Source organism: Coturnix japonica, chromosome 3, assembly GCF_054131305.1.
Source record: "Coturnix japonica strain WE chromosome 3, WE-NBRP24, whole genome shotgun sequence".
In the NCBI taxonomy this organism is placed as follows: Eukaryota; Metazoa; Chordata; class Aves; order Galliformes; family Phasianidae; genus Coturnix; species Coturnix japonica.
Genome location: NC_140665.1, coordinates 29,685,632 through 29,702,059, shown reverse-complemented (window position 1 = coordinate 29,702,059; position 16,428 = coordinate 29,685,632). Strand labels below are relative to the sequence as shown.

At 44.1% G+C, this 16,428-nt stretch overlaps 1 protein-coding gene and 1 long non-coding RNA gene across 2 annotated transcripts in view; both read right to left on the bottom strand.

Annotated features, from left to right (window-relative positions):
- The window catches only part of MDGA1 (MAM domain containing glycosylphosphatidylinositol anchor 1), a 202,609-nt gene extending 200,335 nt beyond the window's left edge, over nucleotides 1-2,274 (bottom strand). Inside the window, exon 1 of the mRNA XM_085541223.1 lies at nucleotides 2,028-2,274. The gene's annotated coding sequence lies outside the window, so the exon portion shown is untranslated. The remainder of the gene's footprint in view (nucleotides 1-2,027) is intronic.
- Nucleotides 2,275-6,540: 4,266 nt separating this feature from the next.
- LOC107311227 (uncharacterized) overlaps nucleotides 6,541-16,428 on the bottom strand; it is a 30,633-nt gene continuing 20,745 nt past the window's right edge. The window contains exon 3 of the long non-coding RNA XR_014943889.1: nucleotides 6,541-6,677. This is a non-coding gene — a long non-coding RNA (uncharacterized LOC107311227). The remainder of the gene's footprint in view (nucleotides 6,678-16,428) is intronic.

Here is a 16,428-nt window from a genome sequence, read left to right as displayed (position 1 = left end):
CATTAGAAGTGGCCATGGGTAAGTGAGGACTGCAACACTACCAGCCTGGACAGAGTTGACCAGATTACAAAACAGTTTGTGTGACTGGCCAACAACCAAGGCAGAATCAGCAACATAAGTGAAAACAGGTAGAAATTCTGCAGCTTTGATGACAGGACCAGGACATTGGCTAGCAAGTAAGGTTAGTCTGCTCAGAGGTGTTCCTGTGTAAATAAGCAGTTGCCAGGGGATGGGGAGGGAGGTGGTAAAACTGATCCAAAAGCAGAGCTGAAGGTGGGAAAGGGATTGACATGCAAGCTATTAGTAGGTTATCACAAGGAAGGTTATTGCCATTATTTCTTTACTCCGCAATTATACCAGTCTTTCCCTGTCACTTGCCCCTTCTCCCTTTCATCCTCACATACACAGCCACTTTTCCAACCACTTTACCATTCTCATTTCCAAAACAGACAAAAGAAGCATGACTCCTTGTTGTGTCAGGGAGTTATGAGTTGTTATCAGTGTTAAAGGTGCCTGTCTACTGCCTACACTGCTCACATCTAATCCTCAAAAGGTTTCTTTAACTCCTATATGCCACTACTAAAATGTTTTACAGATAGATTTAACCCCAAGCAAAAAGAATAGGGAGCAGTCCATAAACCTGTAACAATGATGAGGATGAGGAAGGTTTCAGGAAGAAAATAAAGCTATTATAGGAGACAAATGGGGCACAGCATATGCCATGAGAGCCAGCTTGTTGCTGCTCCTCTCTGCCACCTCTGTCTAAGGAGGTCCTGTAAGTGCAGAACAGAGGCAGCTGAGGACAGAGCACCAAGGAAGAATCATCACCTGACTGCTTATTTCTGATAGTCTTCTCCAGGCATCAGCTGGTGCCAGATACTGGATTCCAAGTGAAGTCCCACTCAGAGCAGCTGTTTAGATGGTTGTGTTCCTACAAGACAGTTCTGACTACATGAGCTGGAAAGGAAATACCTCAGCTGAAGATGAAACACAATGAGCAGCTCATAGTGACTGCTCTCTGAAAGTGTGTTTACCTTTGACTCTTCCAAGAAAACATTGCTGAAATCAGGTTTCCAACTTCTGACTTACTTTTTCTGTTATAGAACATGTGATTTATGAAGAAATGTGACCAACTGGCAATCATTTTCCCTTATCTCAAAGCAAGAACCCAAACTGGGAAGGCATCTCCAGCACACTCTGTAGCACAGCTGTGAGCAATAGGCTTTGTGCTGCAGCAACACTCAGGTGAGGGGGGAGGGCACGGAGTCTCAGCCATGAATGCTTTCCAGCAAAGGCACTGAGCCCAGCTCCACTTGGGTGACAAGCTGTCTGAATGGCACAGCAAGAGGAAACCCGGGCCTGAAATGATCTCCCTGCCTAGCTTTGTGCAGCACCATACTTATCATTTGATGCAATTATGTCATTAACTAATTTGCAAATTTGCATAGAACCATTAATTTAATCTTTAAATAAATAGTATGGATTTAGCGCTGGTGAAAGCGCTCCAGATTAACTGCTTGGTGAATGAAGCCCTCTGCTTATCTGTGAGACAGCAGCAGGACGAGCTTTATCCACACGCTGCCCTGCCAGCACTCTGCAATGTTGATTTGACAGATATACGCACAGCTTCATCTGAGGACTTTGAGGCAGGAGCTCAGTTCCAGGCTCAGGCACCTCATAATCTCTTGGGCCAATTAGTGCACATAAGGGCAGAAAGTCTGCGATGAGGGTGGCTGAAACCAAGCCTCGCCACAGTTACTGCACTTGAATTTCAAGATAATCAGAATTAAATGTATGAACAACTTGTCACAGGAAGCCAGAAACATCCCCTCTACAAAATGAGCATTACACAGCTGTGAGCAGCCCCTGCAGAATAATGCCTTCACACATTCTCCCACTGTTTTATTGTCCTATGCCACCCACCTCTCTGAAGCTGTTTATACCATGCTCTACACCAGATGCTCACCTCCTTTGAGATAAGGAAGACAGATAAGGCATCTGATGACAGTTCAACCAATTGGACTTACCTTGGTACTAGCGAGCTATCCCCACAGAAACTGATCTCTTCCCAGCTGTTCTGAGAGGCAGTGGTTGGGTTGAGAAGGAGCTGGAGATCCATAGATCTGCCTGCTGGTGGATGGAGCTGGATCCTCTCATCTACACGTAGTAGCTGGGTGGAATGGCAGATAACAGCCCTTCTCTGTTCAGCTTGAAGATACACAGGGCCTACTCCATGCAAGGAGGAGGATCCATGCTTTGTGAAATTCCAGGGCAGTAACATAACCATGACAACTGCTGCTGCATGTGATTGTAGCCCTGAGGACTAGGAGACAGCTGTGGCCAGCCATGGGGGATGGCAGACAAAACCAGAGGCAGAAAACTAACAGGAAAGGAGTAAATTCACAGAACAGGATGTAAAGACAGACCTTGCTTCCTTGAGGTTGCAGCAGGGCACACCTGGACCAGACACTTGTTTCTCAGCTGCTCTTGTTATTCTCTGCAACCTTTCAACATGGCTCTTGACAGAAAAATTACCAAATGTAATGCACTTGTGACTTGGTTAATTTGCACCTGTGTCTAATTTCAGACTTGCTAGAATAACAGAGCAGTTCCCTAATCAGAATAAGAGGGGAAAAGAAGTCATGTCTGCTGTTCACAAGCATTTGTGGAGGAAACTGCCCCTGCTATAAGCAGAGCCTGGTACAGGAGCTTTTCACTCCTGGTGGATGAGGCACAGAAGAGGCAAAGTGGGAACCCAACATTTGGACTTGGACATGAGCCCCTGGCTGTCCACAGTAGTTGCCAGTAGTGGCTCTATTCTTCTTGGTCTCTGAGGGATGATACTTCTGAATTTTCATTGTGGGACATTGCAGTGAGTGGTTTACTATGGCAAGAATGTCAAAGCCACTTTGCTTCTAGCAGCTCCCCCAGGACAATCACTTTGCCCAGTGCCAGGGCACTCAATCAGGCCCCTAAGTACTATCCCTCAGACTACCTCTTTGCTGGTCCCAAAGGGTCTTAACCTAGCCTCAGCCCAATGGCCACAGCCAGCTTCTCCTTCAGTGCCTGGTGCAAAACTGTGGGGACAGAAATGCTCTTTTAGAAGAAAACCAACAAGGATGATCTTTTATTTCCCCCTAGTCCAGTTCCCAGCCCTCATCCAAGTGGGTCTACCCAGCCTCTTACTTGCATGGACCCCCTTTCAGTATTTCCAAACACCCCTCACATCCCCAAATCCCCCAAATATGTGGCCACGCTGCCCAGAGGCAGATGTGCCACTGTCATACTACATCCTCTCAACCTCTGCCCAGCCTTCTTCATACAGTCCACCTTCCCCCAGTGGCTTCTGTCATTCCTCCATTGCAGCCCCCAAAGAGCAGTGAGTATCCCCAGCCATGTCCTCCCTGCAAGGAACTGGAGGTCATACAGACAAACCCACAGCACAGGGCAGCCCGCACTTTTCACCTCTGAATGACCATTGGCTTACAACGGAGTAGTACAGGGATAGCAAATCAGGACATAAAACAATTTGAGATCTTCTGATGAAAGCGAACATCAATTAACATCAATTTCTTTGCCTGAGACACAAGTTAACCATAGGACTGGGAATATGTAAGTCTGATGTTTCAACCTTGGCTTTCTCACTGACCTCTCATCTTTAACCCTGGTCATGCATTTTAATACCATTGCCTCCATTTCTTGTCTAAAGGAGGCTGATCTTCGATGCCCTGCCTTGCAAGGCTGCTGTGATTCCGTAATTAGGCATGGCCTGTGGGTCACCACAAATGTAAAGAGAAATATGTAAGCATTATCTATTTATAATAGCTTCAAAACTCAGTGCCCCGTGACAGGAGGTGTGCCACTGCAATGTACTCCCTGAGGAAATCGATCGGTCCTTCCACCTCGAGGCCTTGCCTCTCACCACATGAAAGTGGCAGTCTGTGCAAGGAATATGCACCCATTACACCTGAAGCAAGCAACAAGAAGAAATTTCCAACACTGCCTCGCACCACAAAGGCATTTATCATGCTGTTATCCAAAGGGCTGTTTCTGTGCTAGAATATGATCCCAGGAGGCAGTTGCTCACTCACTGAGGGAGAGACACACACAGTATAACCATTGACCCATGCTGATCTTCCCACTGCTGCTGAAATCTCCTCCCAGTCATATCTAGCAGCAACAGAGCTTGGAGTCTTCCAAAGAGTGATTGAAGCAGACCAAGCCAGACCTCACACCAGAACCACAAAGATGAAGAAGAAAGGGAGCAAGGCAAACTCAGGGAACTACACATTGTAAGCTTTAGACTTCCTTCATATTGCAATAGGCTCCAGCAGACTCTGCACTTTGGTCAGCTGAAGAACTGCTTCACATTCACAGTACCTGTGCACCAGATCTTTCTGTGGTTTCTATGCCAAATAGCCTTCACGTGACACACTCTGGGTGTGTTCAGAACAACTAGCACAGAATTATTGGAGTCTTCTCAGTCCGCTGTGACTTCTGCCGCAGGGAATTACTACAGACCTGCTCTTGTGAGGTGAACACCTACATATCAGTTTGCATCTGTCAGTCCTCCTTCAGTCTTAGCAGAGGCCGGGCCTCGAATATACCAGGGAAACCAAACATCTAATCCCCAGAGGTTGTGCCTCCAGGGTAAGGTTGGAGGCGTATTGGTGATACAGTGTGGGAGAGCTTTAGTTTATCTCAGGTTCCAGAGCTATCAATCCAGCGCTGCGGTTGTGAGATGCAAAATCTTTAATTAACTTTTCCGCACTTGCTACCAGTGCTGGTGGAGGTGGGTGGATGTGATTGTCGCTCAAGGGAGGATTCTCCCCTCCCCCTTCTTTTGAATTCCCAGGCAATTAGCGCTCTGTATAGAGCAACATAAATAGAGTTCCTCAGACCTGGAGGGTTTCATTTGGTTTGGTTTTGTTTGGGGTGGTTTTGCCCTCCTACCCGTTCTCTCAAATACCAAGCAATTTATAGGCCACTTTGCATTTATTTGCACACTCTTTTGCATCTTAACTGACAACCTACACGCTTTTTTAATTAAAACTTTATTGGCTTTTCCATAAGTGATATACCTATTGTAAGTGAGCACAGTTGAGTACAGATAACATGTGGTTTGTTTAGCTATCATGCAGGAGATTATTTCTGTTATCATTGTAAGTTGATTATTGTAATTATTGAAAGAGAGAGGGCTGAGAGAGCGAGCATACAGAAGGAAAATGGGGGGAATTAAAAGATAATAATAAAAGATAATAACAGTCTCATTTGTTCTTATTTCTTTCTCTCGACAATGTACTGTACATGCTGAATTCCAGTTAAATGTTAGAGTCAATCCCTCCTGTTGCTAACACACCCCCATCAATAACACAAGGTCTTTAAACCCTAGATGCCTGCAATTAACTTCAATAGCAAAGAATGCCTGGGATTGTCTGTCCCCTTAGTACTGCCAGCTTTGCCAGAGTCACAGAATGCTTCCTTTCATCTCTCTATTCTGAATTTACTCGATTTTTTTAACACTCCTTTTTAGAAATGTATGGCTAAAACATACATAACATTAAAGATAAGAGTTACTAGGAGGGGGGGGGGAGAAGAGAAAGATTATACACTGCACCAGTAACCACTGCCAGTGAGGCCAGTGTGTGGGATGGGAAGGCTGAAAACCCTGAAGGCCAGTTGCAACACGACAGGTGAAACAAGGTGCTACCTTGTTCCAGTCACGAGGGACCTATTTTCCAGAGGCACCAAACATTCCCTACTCCTGAGAAATACAAAGCAGTTTGAAGATGGTTGGGATATCTGAAAGGAAAGTACCAGCTATCCCAGATGAGGAGTCTTTTTTGTACACGTCAAATCACTTCTGACCAATGCTTACACTGAGTGCTGGATAAGGACACCAGAGAGCTGCCCTTTTGCTGCAGTGGGACATGGAGAGACCCTCTCATAATTCAGATAGTGCTGATAAGTTGCTGTCTTAGAGATACTTTGGTCAAGACTACTAGGACTTTCACAGACTGGAAATTTGAATTTGACTGTGTGTCCTCTTAAAGCTTGAGGGGAGGGTACGGAACAATGAGCTTATGCTCTTGAAGTGGTTATGACTTCACCACTGTTTCCCACACGTTAGAATCACAGAATCATTAAGGTTGGAAAAGACCTCTAAGATCATCCCATCCAACCATCAATCTACCCCCACCATGCCCAATAACAGTGTCCCTCAGTGCCACATCCACACAACTATTGAACACCTCCAGGAATGGTGACTCTATGCCCAACTGGGTCAGCAGAAAAGGGAAAAGCACTGGTCCCTGTGGCACAGCACAACAGTTAGCCATGGGGCATATGTTCACATCACGCCAAACTAGGTATGTCCCACCAAATAATTCACCCCAGATGGCAGCCCCTCTCCTCACGAGGCCCAGCAAGGATTCACGGTCAGCAGAGTCAAATGCTGCAGAGCGATCAGTATCTCTTTGCAGGAGATCTGTCCTCTTGCCCTCAAAAGCAGCTTCATTTAATGTCCTGGCCTGACTCCAGCAGGAGCCCCTGTGTCGTTCCAGGAATACTGTGAGCAGCAGGACTTGCTCAGGTCGGGGGGTCAGCGCTGAAGCTATTCAGCCATTCAGATGCTTCTCAGAAAATCCCCCCAGCAGACCTAGCCCTGTGAAAACGACCTGAAAAATAAAACCCAAGAAATCAATGCTGTGCTCTTTACAATTTCTTTGTGGTAAATAAATACTGCATTACCTACACCACGCTCACATTAAAGGATTTTCTTCACTGTGGGTAGTTACTCGCTTCAGAATATTCAGCGTTTGCTTCCCCTCTTTGCCAGAGGACCTGATCTGTGATGTCGCATGAAACTTCAATATGCACCGTAGCTCTCGGCTCCCTCACACAGAAAGGGAGAGGTAACAAGCTGTGTACCCTTGCCCACCTCTCAGGGAGAGGGAGAGCTACAGCCCGTGTTATTGCTTTGTAATGACACCACTATTTATGACCGCAAAACTTCTTGCCAAGGTTCCAATAGCACGGAGGAACAGTCAGGGCAACACTTTGAAGGTCAAAACAAAATGGGTAGACTGAGACAGTGTTTGCTGTGGGGACATAAGCCCCTTTGAGAGCGTCTGTGAGCCACAAAAAGCAGTAGGGATCAAAACACAGTTTTCATTTGAGGGGCAGAAATCTGGAGATCAGACTGGAAACAATGTTAGAAATGACCAATTTTACCATACTTCTTTACATAGCAGTACCCAGCCTGGGGTGCGTGAGGGAGGCAAAGAAGCTGAAGGGAAAATATTTTTAAAGGGAGAATACTTTTAAATTAACTCAGCTTCCTCAAACCATTCCAAATACTCAAACAAGCACACAGGAAAGCTGAACCGTCACTCAGTTTCTGGATGCCAGCTCACATCAACTTTTACTTTACCAAATTGATTTGCTTGTCTGTATTTCTTGCCATTTTTACGTCTCTTCGCCCCTGAAAATACTGTGAAAACCAACTAATGGGGGTACAAAATGGGAAGTTTTATGTTCATTGCAGAAACTTGTATATGATGCAATTTGTTAAGATCTTCGCCGCTCCCACAGCAGCATGTCAGGATTGTCTAACACCCAGCCCTTGAGTTACAGTTTTACAGCGCCGATTTACAGCGTTATAAGTTTAATATAGTGGTGCATTGTAAAAGGGCTTTTTTTTTTAATTAATATTTTAGACCCCAAGGAAAATATCACGAAGGCGCATGGCAGGAGGAGTGCTATAATTTACACAACGCCTAGAGCACAGACATGGAAAATCAGTTCCTAGTGATGGATCGGGATGAGATCCAGCCACTGCAGGGCTCCGCACGGCTCCATTCGACCCAGCTCGGCTCGGCCCGGCCCGGCTCGAGTGCCCGGGGCAGCGCTGCCCCCTGCCGGCCCGGCTGGGAGCCGCGGCTCCCGCTTCCAGCGCCCTGGGCCCCGCAGGCAGGGCTTGGCCACATCGGACTCCCGATGGCCGTGGGCAAATACACGCGAGTGGGGCTGCACGTGGATGGGGAGATGTAACCAGCTCCTCCTCCCCCACGAGCCTTCAGGGTACTGAGTGAGAGTCATGTCATTAGGAAGTAATAATAATTCAAAACAAGATCGCTCTCTCTCACTAATGAAATTTCCACCCCCACCCGAGACTATGGCAACGAGAAAATAACAAAAACTTCCAGACATAGGCCCTTAATTCCCTTTGCCAGTGTTAGCATCAAACTATAAACAAGTGCACAATCTGTGTGCATGGGGCATAAAACAAAAACCTCAGGCTCAAGAGTTCACTCCTATATGGCTCTAATGCTCCTGGGAAGAAGCTCTGCCACACACCCAGAACACTTCTCTGAAGCCTTCACCTCCCCAATGGAATAATAGAATCATTAAGGTTCGAAAAGATCTCTAAGATCATCTCATCGAATCATCTTTACCACTAACCATGTCCCTAAGGGCCACATCCACATGGTTCTTGATGCCTCTAGAGACAATGATTCCCCCACCTCCCTGGGCAGCCTGTTCCAATGCTTTGCTACACTTCCTGATAAAAAAAAATTCCCAGTGTTCAACCTGAACCTACTGAGCTCGACAGCTCTTCTCTAAGACACCTTGGAAAACCTGTGTGACTCCAGGACAAGCAGCTGCAATACCTTTGAATTTGCCATTCTCTAGTGAGTCATTTTCCCAACATACTAATAAAAATTAACAGATTTGCCTGCAAAACTGAGCTGTGTTATCTTACAGCAGAGGTGGCAATGCCAAAGAAAAATGCAAATGCTTTTGCAACAAAGGAAAGAAGAGAGACTTTGGCTCTCACCACAGCCCTCTCCCATTGAGTGCCCTTTAGCCCTGGCAGCCCCATCATCAGCGCTGCCTGTTGTTGGAATCAGCTCCAGCTCTCTTCTCTTTGTCACCCTTCTCTATTACCCTAGAACATCAATTTGTTTAATTGTTTGTAATTAACTACTGATTATTTTTGCACAGAAGTCCAAAGAGGATAATTAAAGACAGTTCTACCAACAGCAGTGGAAAGAGGCTGCTGTTGAAGAAGAGAGAGCAACGCACAGCAAGCTCCTCCGCATGCACGTAGGTCCATGGCAGCAGCCTCGAAGCCCCGAGCAATTTCCTCAATAACTCCACCAAATGAGTTGGAGAAACCCTGCCTTCTGCCTTCTCCAGCAGCATCTCTTTTTAGACAAATTGTCAGTGGAAAAACCTTTCAAGAAAACGTCTTGCTGTGAAATACATTTTAGTTGCTTGAAATAAAGGACATGGACAAGTGCCGGAGCTGATAATACAAAGTGCCCACTCAGTCCTGTGTCAACACAGATCATTTTTAAACACAGTAATAGACAACATGGAGCCTGGAGGAAAAGCCTGAGCTGAAGAAATGTACACGTGATAAATTTAAACCTTGGAGGACAAAATGCTGAAAGTGGAGTTTTATTGAGGTAGAGGGTTTTTACCTCCTCGGTTACATCAAAAAAAATTGCGGGTCAATTAGAATGAAGAAAAGTCTTTCCAGTCATATGTGCTAAACTGGCTCTAAACCCAGAGCCTCTCTCATATGCCACCCATGAACAGGAACAGCCTGCAGCTGTGGAAAGGGAAGGAGGGTGAAGAAGTAGAGAAAGAAGCATCTGCAGGGAGGACTGCTCTTTGTCTCTACAAACTTGTCAGAAATAGATAAAACAGCTTTTCCACTTCCTAAATGAACCATGTATTCAGGAGGGACCACTGAACTTGCTCCACCATGGGCAAGTTCAAGGCTTGGTGCAGGGGTAGCTCAGGCAATGCAGTTGTTACTGCTGAAAAGGAAGGGGCATTCTCCCTTACCCAGTCTGTATTTGTTTCTCTCTCCCCTTCTCCCAGTCCTGTGGGTGTCTCTTTTCCCTTGAGGCAATTCCTATAGCTCAACAAATCTTACTACGAACTATGCAAATCATCCACCCAGCAGGATATGATCCAATTTTCTGGGTTGTTTTTCTGCTATCTTGGGGATTTAAGGCCACTCAATGTATGACGCTGGTAAGGCAAGACATAAAAAAAAGTCTTTCTCCAGAGGGTTGCCAAAGCTATGCCTAAACCCAGTAAGACAGTCCAGTATTTTGCTAGATAAATCCTAACCTTGACCTGTATTTGGGTGCCTATCTCATTTCCCTGATAAAACCAGCAATGCAGAAGTGAGCAAAAGAGAAGAATAAAAAGAATAATTGAACTGCTTTGATTTTCAAAGAGAGGTTCAGGGCAGCCCAGCTGTGAATATAATGAGCATCTTTTGTTTCCTCCATAGGAGATCTGTAGGGGTACCCTTGATATAAAGATACAGGCTCAGCAAACTGATAAGGCATGATTACAGGAATGCTGCTGTGACAAAGTAAATTCTGAGACTCAGATAGAAAGTTCTTCCTGAAAAAGGTAGAGCTAATTGCAAATTCTTTCGGTTTTGCTGAAATTTGTTTCTTGGCTTCATATCATAAAGCTGAAGCCAAGGAACTGTGAACAGCTGGGATACCGGGGGCAGAGTGGAAGGGAGCAGGAATTCTTTACCAGAGACAATGCAAAAATTGAAACAGAATGAGGCTTAATACATCAAGGATGAGCTCTGCTTTGACGTTTAAAAAATAATATCCCACAAACTGTAGACGTGATGGTTGGTGCTGTAAGAAAATCGCTTTCCTCTGAAGCTCAGCATTTTAAAAGAAGTAAGGCTTATAATCCCACTGAATGTTTAAGGACTAACATATTTAGCAGCCGTAAAAACCTAACTATAATGTATGGCTGTTTGTCCATTAAATCACATTACAGTGGGATGTATATTCTGCTATACTCTCATGCCTGTCCTCAAAATCAGTATTTTCTCACTGAATGAGCCACTGGCATTGTACAGATCTTGTTCTAGACCTTGTATTTAGGGCTGGTCAAAAAAGATATAAGAAACATCTTTGAAAGATCTGACCTCCTACCAGGCAGTTCAGCAAGACTTGAGCTGAGGTAAAAAACGAACAGTTTTTCTTTTGTTAGAATTCAAGAAGCTAAAGGCAACTGCTGAAATACGCAGATGTGGGATTCTCATTGATCCCAGTGATGCAGTGCTTTCCCCATAGGTTACTGCTTGGTGCATTACAGTGCGATGGGAAGGAGAGCTCTGGTCATGGCTGGCACTGTCCTGAAGCCAAGCTCTGGCATCCCAGTATTTGGGATGCTAAAAAGCAGCTGCTTGAAGCCTCAAATCTTCAGGTTAAGCTTTTCACTCACCCTGATCACTGACAGGCTTTCATCCCATCCAGAAATGCTGTTCTTGGTGCTTAGAAAGTCGTTATCCCAGCCCAGTCTTCAGCCTTTCCTGAACTTCATAGCTGGTTGACAATTTTATAGCTCTGTTCCCTGTGCCAGACTCAGAACTGACAGTCTTCAGTATTGAAATCAATAAGTGGTGCCCCAAAGTCCTGAGTTTTGTCCAAAAGCTGAAGACTAACAGACTACTTCGGGATGATTTCGGTTTGCCTCAAACCCTGTTTCCCCATGAGTAGTTGGCCAGAGATTTGCTTTTTTAGACAGAACAAAAGTATAAAGGCATTAATTCCTTCTAATCGCCTGGCTCCAGGAGACAGACCCGCAAGTCAACAGAGATCCAGTGAAATCCTGAGCTGAGCTGGCAACACCCATTTTGAGGCCTCTGAAGTGTTGCTGGGTGAAACCAGGCTTCCTGGCTCATCAGCATGAAGGAAATACAAACTTTAGTATGCAACTATTGTCACTGGAAGAATTATCTATTCTTTATCTCAGTAACAGTGAAAGAGATTAAGCTTGGAAGCCTATTAGCCACCACCGAAATGCCATTGTTATCACTCACAGTTAATTGTCACACCCAGCTCTAACACACTTCATAGAATCAGCTGACATTTGGGCTCTAAATTAATGTTGGCCAAGTAGGAGAGAGGAGGAAATTGCCCATAGCTGCTACATAGGTCTGGCATCTTCTGCTCAGGGCAGCTTTCATTTCAAACAAACACCCCAATGGCAGGGTGGGAACTCGTGATAGATTCTTCCAGATCCCTGCCTGATCACAGCTGATCTTGGCAGTACCTTTAAATGGCATGGGGAAGTTAGTAGAAGGGCTCCCTGTCACAAAACATCCAACATGGGACTAACAGACACATGTAGGAAACCATGCCCTGGCCAGAGATAATGCTTTTTAGGGTCTTTTTGGAAGCTCCTGCCTGCCAGCTGTTAATGGATGGGGTTGAATTGCAGTCTGAATGTTAATGAGCTCATTATGAAGAGCATTTTATCTTGTGACAAAGGTGGATTTAATCGAGTTGAAAGGTTTCCCAGAGCAAATTTTGAAATGTCCTAATAATGCAATGAAAAGTCCATTAATGTATTTATTAATTACAATGCAGACACATTTCGGCAAGGCTGCTTCAGCAACCCACACGTGAATCTCCCAGCAGAGGAAGCTCATGAAGAAGTGCCCTTCAAACTGAAGATGAGGATGTGAGTGTTCAAATCAGAGCACAAAGGAGTTCCTCGTGGTTCTGGGCCTTACTAATGGTCCACTACAGGAAAATATCTCCAAATATACCTTCAAACATTTCACTTTAACAGAGCAAAGCAGAGGTTGGAAAAGCCCTGCACCAACACGTGGGATCTGAGGCCAGAAAAGACTATTAAACAGCACAGTATGACCTTCTAGAAGCCCTTAACAAAATGTTTCTTATCTCTTCTTCCAACTCTACTTCTACTTTGCTTTATTATGTGATGATTCTAGCTTTGATGTCTGTTATGAGCTCCTGGTGCTTATCATCCAAACGTTTCAAAGCACCTGCTCAGTTGATCTGTCACTGATAAAGAACTGGAGCTGGATGAGCCCTTGTTTCATTTAGACCTGCAGGTTAGGTCCAAATCTTACAGCTCCGTAAGCATACCCATAGTTTCTCTGAGCTATTTTGTCAAGGCCTTTGCCTCTACCATGAATCCTCCAGCAAAAGTGACAGTGAAGACAATCTTTCTAGTGCCTGCTTTTAAGAGCTAACACAACACAGATCACTTCTCGTTTTGCACAGACCTTGGCTCAGATTCTGTAAGGTTCAGGTCAATCTCAAGGCTAAGAAGAATTTCTTTGCCTCAGGATTGATGCTGTCCTTTTGACCCTGATGGTCAGAGGCCTCTTCTGTCTTAGATGCTCTTGCCTGGTTTCCATTAGGATTGTCCAGAGGATGTAGGGAGCATATTCATTGTTTTACAGCACTGTCAGGTAGAGGACATCTCTCTCTGTCTTTCAGCTTATGGTTTGGTTTAATAGTTAAGAGTGAATGACTGCAGGCTTTCTGAGAGTTTGCTGGAGTCAAGCTTTTGAACTCTTTCCTCTCCTAGGAACTAGCACTCTCAGAGGTGAGAAAAACAAGGCATGCAATTAACATAAAATTCTGGCACAATATCATGATTCACAGTATCACCCGGGTTTTCTTTTGTCCTCATCACCTCTGTCTCTTACTGAATGCTTATGTGCACAGAACGCCTATGTTGTCAAGCTGTAATCCTCATCTCATTCGGCAAACACAGACCAGTTAAAAACAGCAACAGGAACAAAGCCAACAAACAAACAAGTAAAAAACATTTTCAACTCAGCTTTTTCACTGACAAGAAAAATGTGATCTATCTCACTTCAACCAAAATCTCCAGTTAAACAACTCTACTTGCTGTAAAAGGAGTTGCACTGAACTATAGGAGGCACACTCCTTCATGTCAAATGGCTCATTAGTCACTTCAAAGAAGGGGTTTTAAAGGCTATTGCAGTTGAAAAAGGGAAGTAAATAGTCTTCTTCAAGCCAGTTTCACTGCAAGCTCTCAGCTGCTTTGGAAATTACCTTTACTATCTCCAGCAATCAAGGGGCATCTTTTGTCAAAATAAGAAATAATACTTTTTCTGTCTGAGACTGCTAATAACCCTGAATTATTTCTCATAGCATCCTAGTAGCTATTGCATTCCTTTTGGAGTTAGAAGAGCTGATAGAAGGTGCTGCTGAGCAGCTTGTATCCACTGATAAGGAACTGTGGTGGGGGGGCAGTCAGACTCTCCACAGGAAGAGAGGCCTGGACTCTCTTCCCATTCCTGCATACTCACTCTTCTGCCTCTCACCTGAAGACACCGTGAAGAGATCATGCACTGCAAGCCCATTTTGTGGCAATTTTCTAGATCTCATCCAAGGCCTAGCAAATATTAATGTTGTAATCAGAAGAAAAACAGCTGCATTTTGCTTTACCAATAGGAAAATCAGTAATATTGGTAGAATCATTCAATCCTTTCTTTACACTCTGAACATGAAAAGGACAGACAATCTGACTCACATGCAGTCGCACAGGCATGTAAGAGTGAACTTCAACATAATTACAGAAGGATACAATTAAAGGAGATGTTCTTGTTTAACACAAGTGTCCACACATGTCTGAGAAGCAAAAGGGCTATGACACATCTAGGAATGTCTTATACAGTGCTCCAGGTGTAAATCACAGGAGCACTGGCAGATTTCATGAGGGAAACTATAAACACCATGATGTTTGCCACACGTGGCCAGAGAGGCACATAAAACCAAAAAGTCATTTGCGTTGCTGAGTCCTGAACACGGTGTGGTGTTTTTTTCCAGAAAAGGCAAATAATAGAAATTAATTTGTCAGACCAAGTTTAGGGCCCAGCCTGTTCCACAGCAAAGCATGAAAAAAATCTGGTTGAAATAATTATTCTTGATTTATGCAATCATTCTTTTCATTTCTGAAGGCTAATGGAGTGAAAACACACTTTCCAGACCTTTGCTAATGACAGAGTCAGAAATAATGATCGGGGACCCTTATGTTCTTTTCATAATGAGGAAAGCAACATGAAATGATAGGGATGCAAGTTCTCAACAATAATTTGTTCTTTATTTAAAAGGCAAATGGAGCGTTCAGACAAGTTCTTTAGGTTAATGGAGCCACAAATAAGCTTTGGGGCAAGTATTTTTCATAGGTAGTGCAACGCGAACAATGTCTTCTCTAGAGGACAGAAATATTTACAGATGTTGAGGTTTCATCAACATAGAGAGACAAAATAGCCCCTCAGGGTGCAGAGGCACTGTGTGCCCAGGCTGGGTATCAGAACCAGCCTGCACAAGATCCCTGCTAAGAAGAAACAACCTAGAGACTCCCACCTCGATGGTGGTTGCTAGAGGTGACAGAATGGGCTCATTGAGCCCAAGAGGCACCTACAGAGGAGACCCAAGTAGCAGCTCAGGCAGTTTTACCCCAAAACTGTGAGAAAACACAGGGAGTCATCCACAACACATTCAGTTGGTGATCAGTTAGCGGATGCTCAGATTGGATATGTATGACATCTGCTAAAATAATAATAATAATAATAATAATAATAATAATAATAATAATAACAACAACAACAACAACAACAACAACAACAATAATAATAATAATAAAAGGAAGGAGAATCAAGAGCCCGAGAATACTTGTGCCTTGCAAGGTCCTTATTGCTAAAGGAAACTTGTACTTGTTGCCTTCCTACACGTTGGTGAAGACAGAAGCAGAATGGAAACTCCCCAGCCTCGTGATGGCAGTTCAGATCCAGGTCTCCAGAGGGATCTATTTTTTCGCTACATCACCACATGAAGTAGGTTCACATTTCCCTCCTGATTCCTTTCATACTCATCAGTTCTCCAGTAAAAAAAGATCTGGCACAACAGCTACACGCTGAGGACTTTTAGACAGAGAGACTTTAACTCCTTTGTCACTACCACGTAGATTTACATCACTGCTTTTACTTCTGGTATTGCAGTCAGGCTTAGGTAAGATATTTGCCATGCAGTCCTGAGTCACTGCTCTCTTAAGGAAATATAAGAGGAAATACAATTGCTTCCTCCACTTTTACCAAAGCCTATCCCATGGGAATTGCCACAGTCCCTCCCAGCCTGCTGGTTCAGATAGCTAAAAATCCAAATGCCAGTACACAGATATCACTAATTACTCAGAAGTAGGATGCAGATCATAATCCATCAAATAAGTTCTAAAATACATATAGTTAGTGCACTTAACAGTACTTCATTCCTTTCAATCTGAGATCAACACAGGCAATAAATAAATAAATAAATAAATAAAAATCACCAACCACTACGATATTTATATCACAGTATGCATCTTGAAGCAGTCTCCTGGAAGGAATCAGACAACAATTCACATACACATTGGTTGCTTTCTCAAAGCCTGTGCAACATCTATGCATTATAAAGAAACTCAAACGCATTAACAAATTTCAGACATTGGTTCTGATTCTCAGTCTTTATTTTAATAAAGCTGACTGCTCTCTTAGGCTACAGTCTCACCAGCTCTCACAAAGCCAAGGGCAGGAGCATTGCCAAT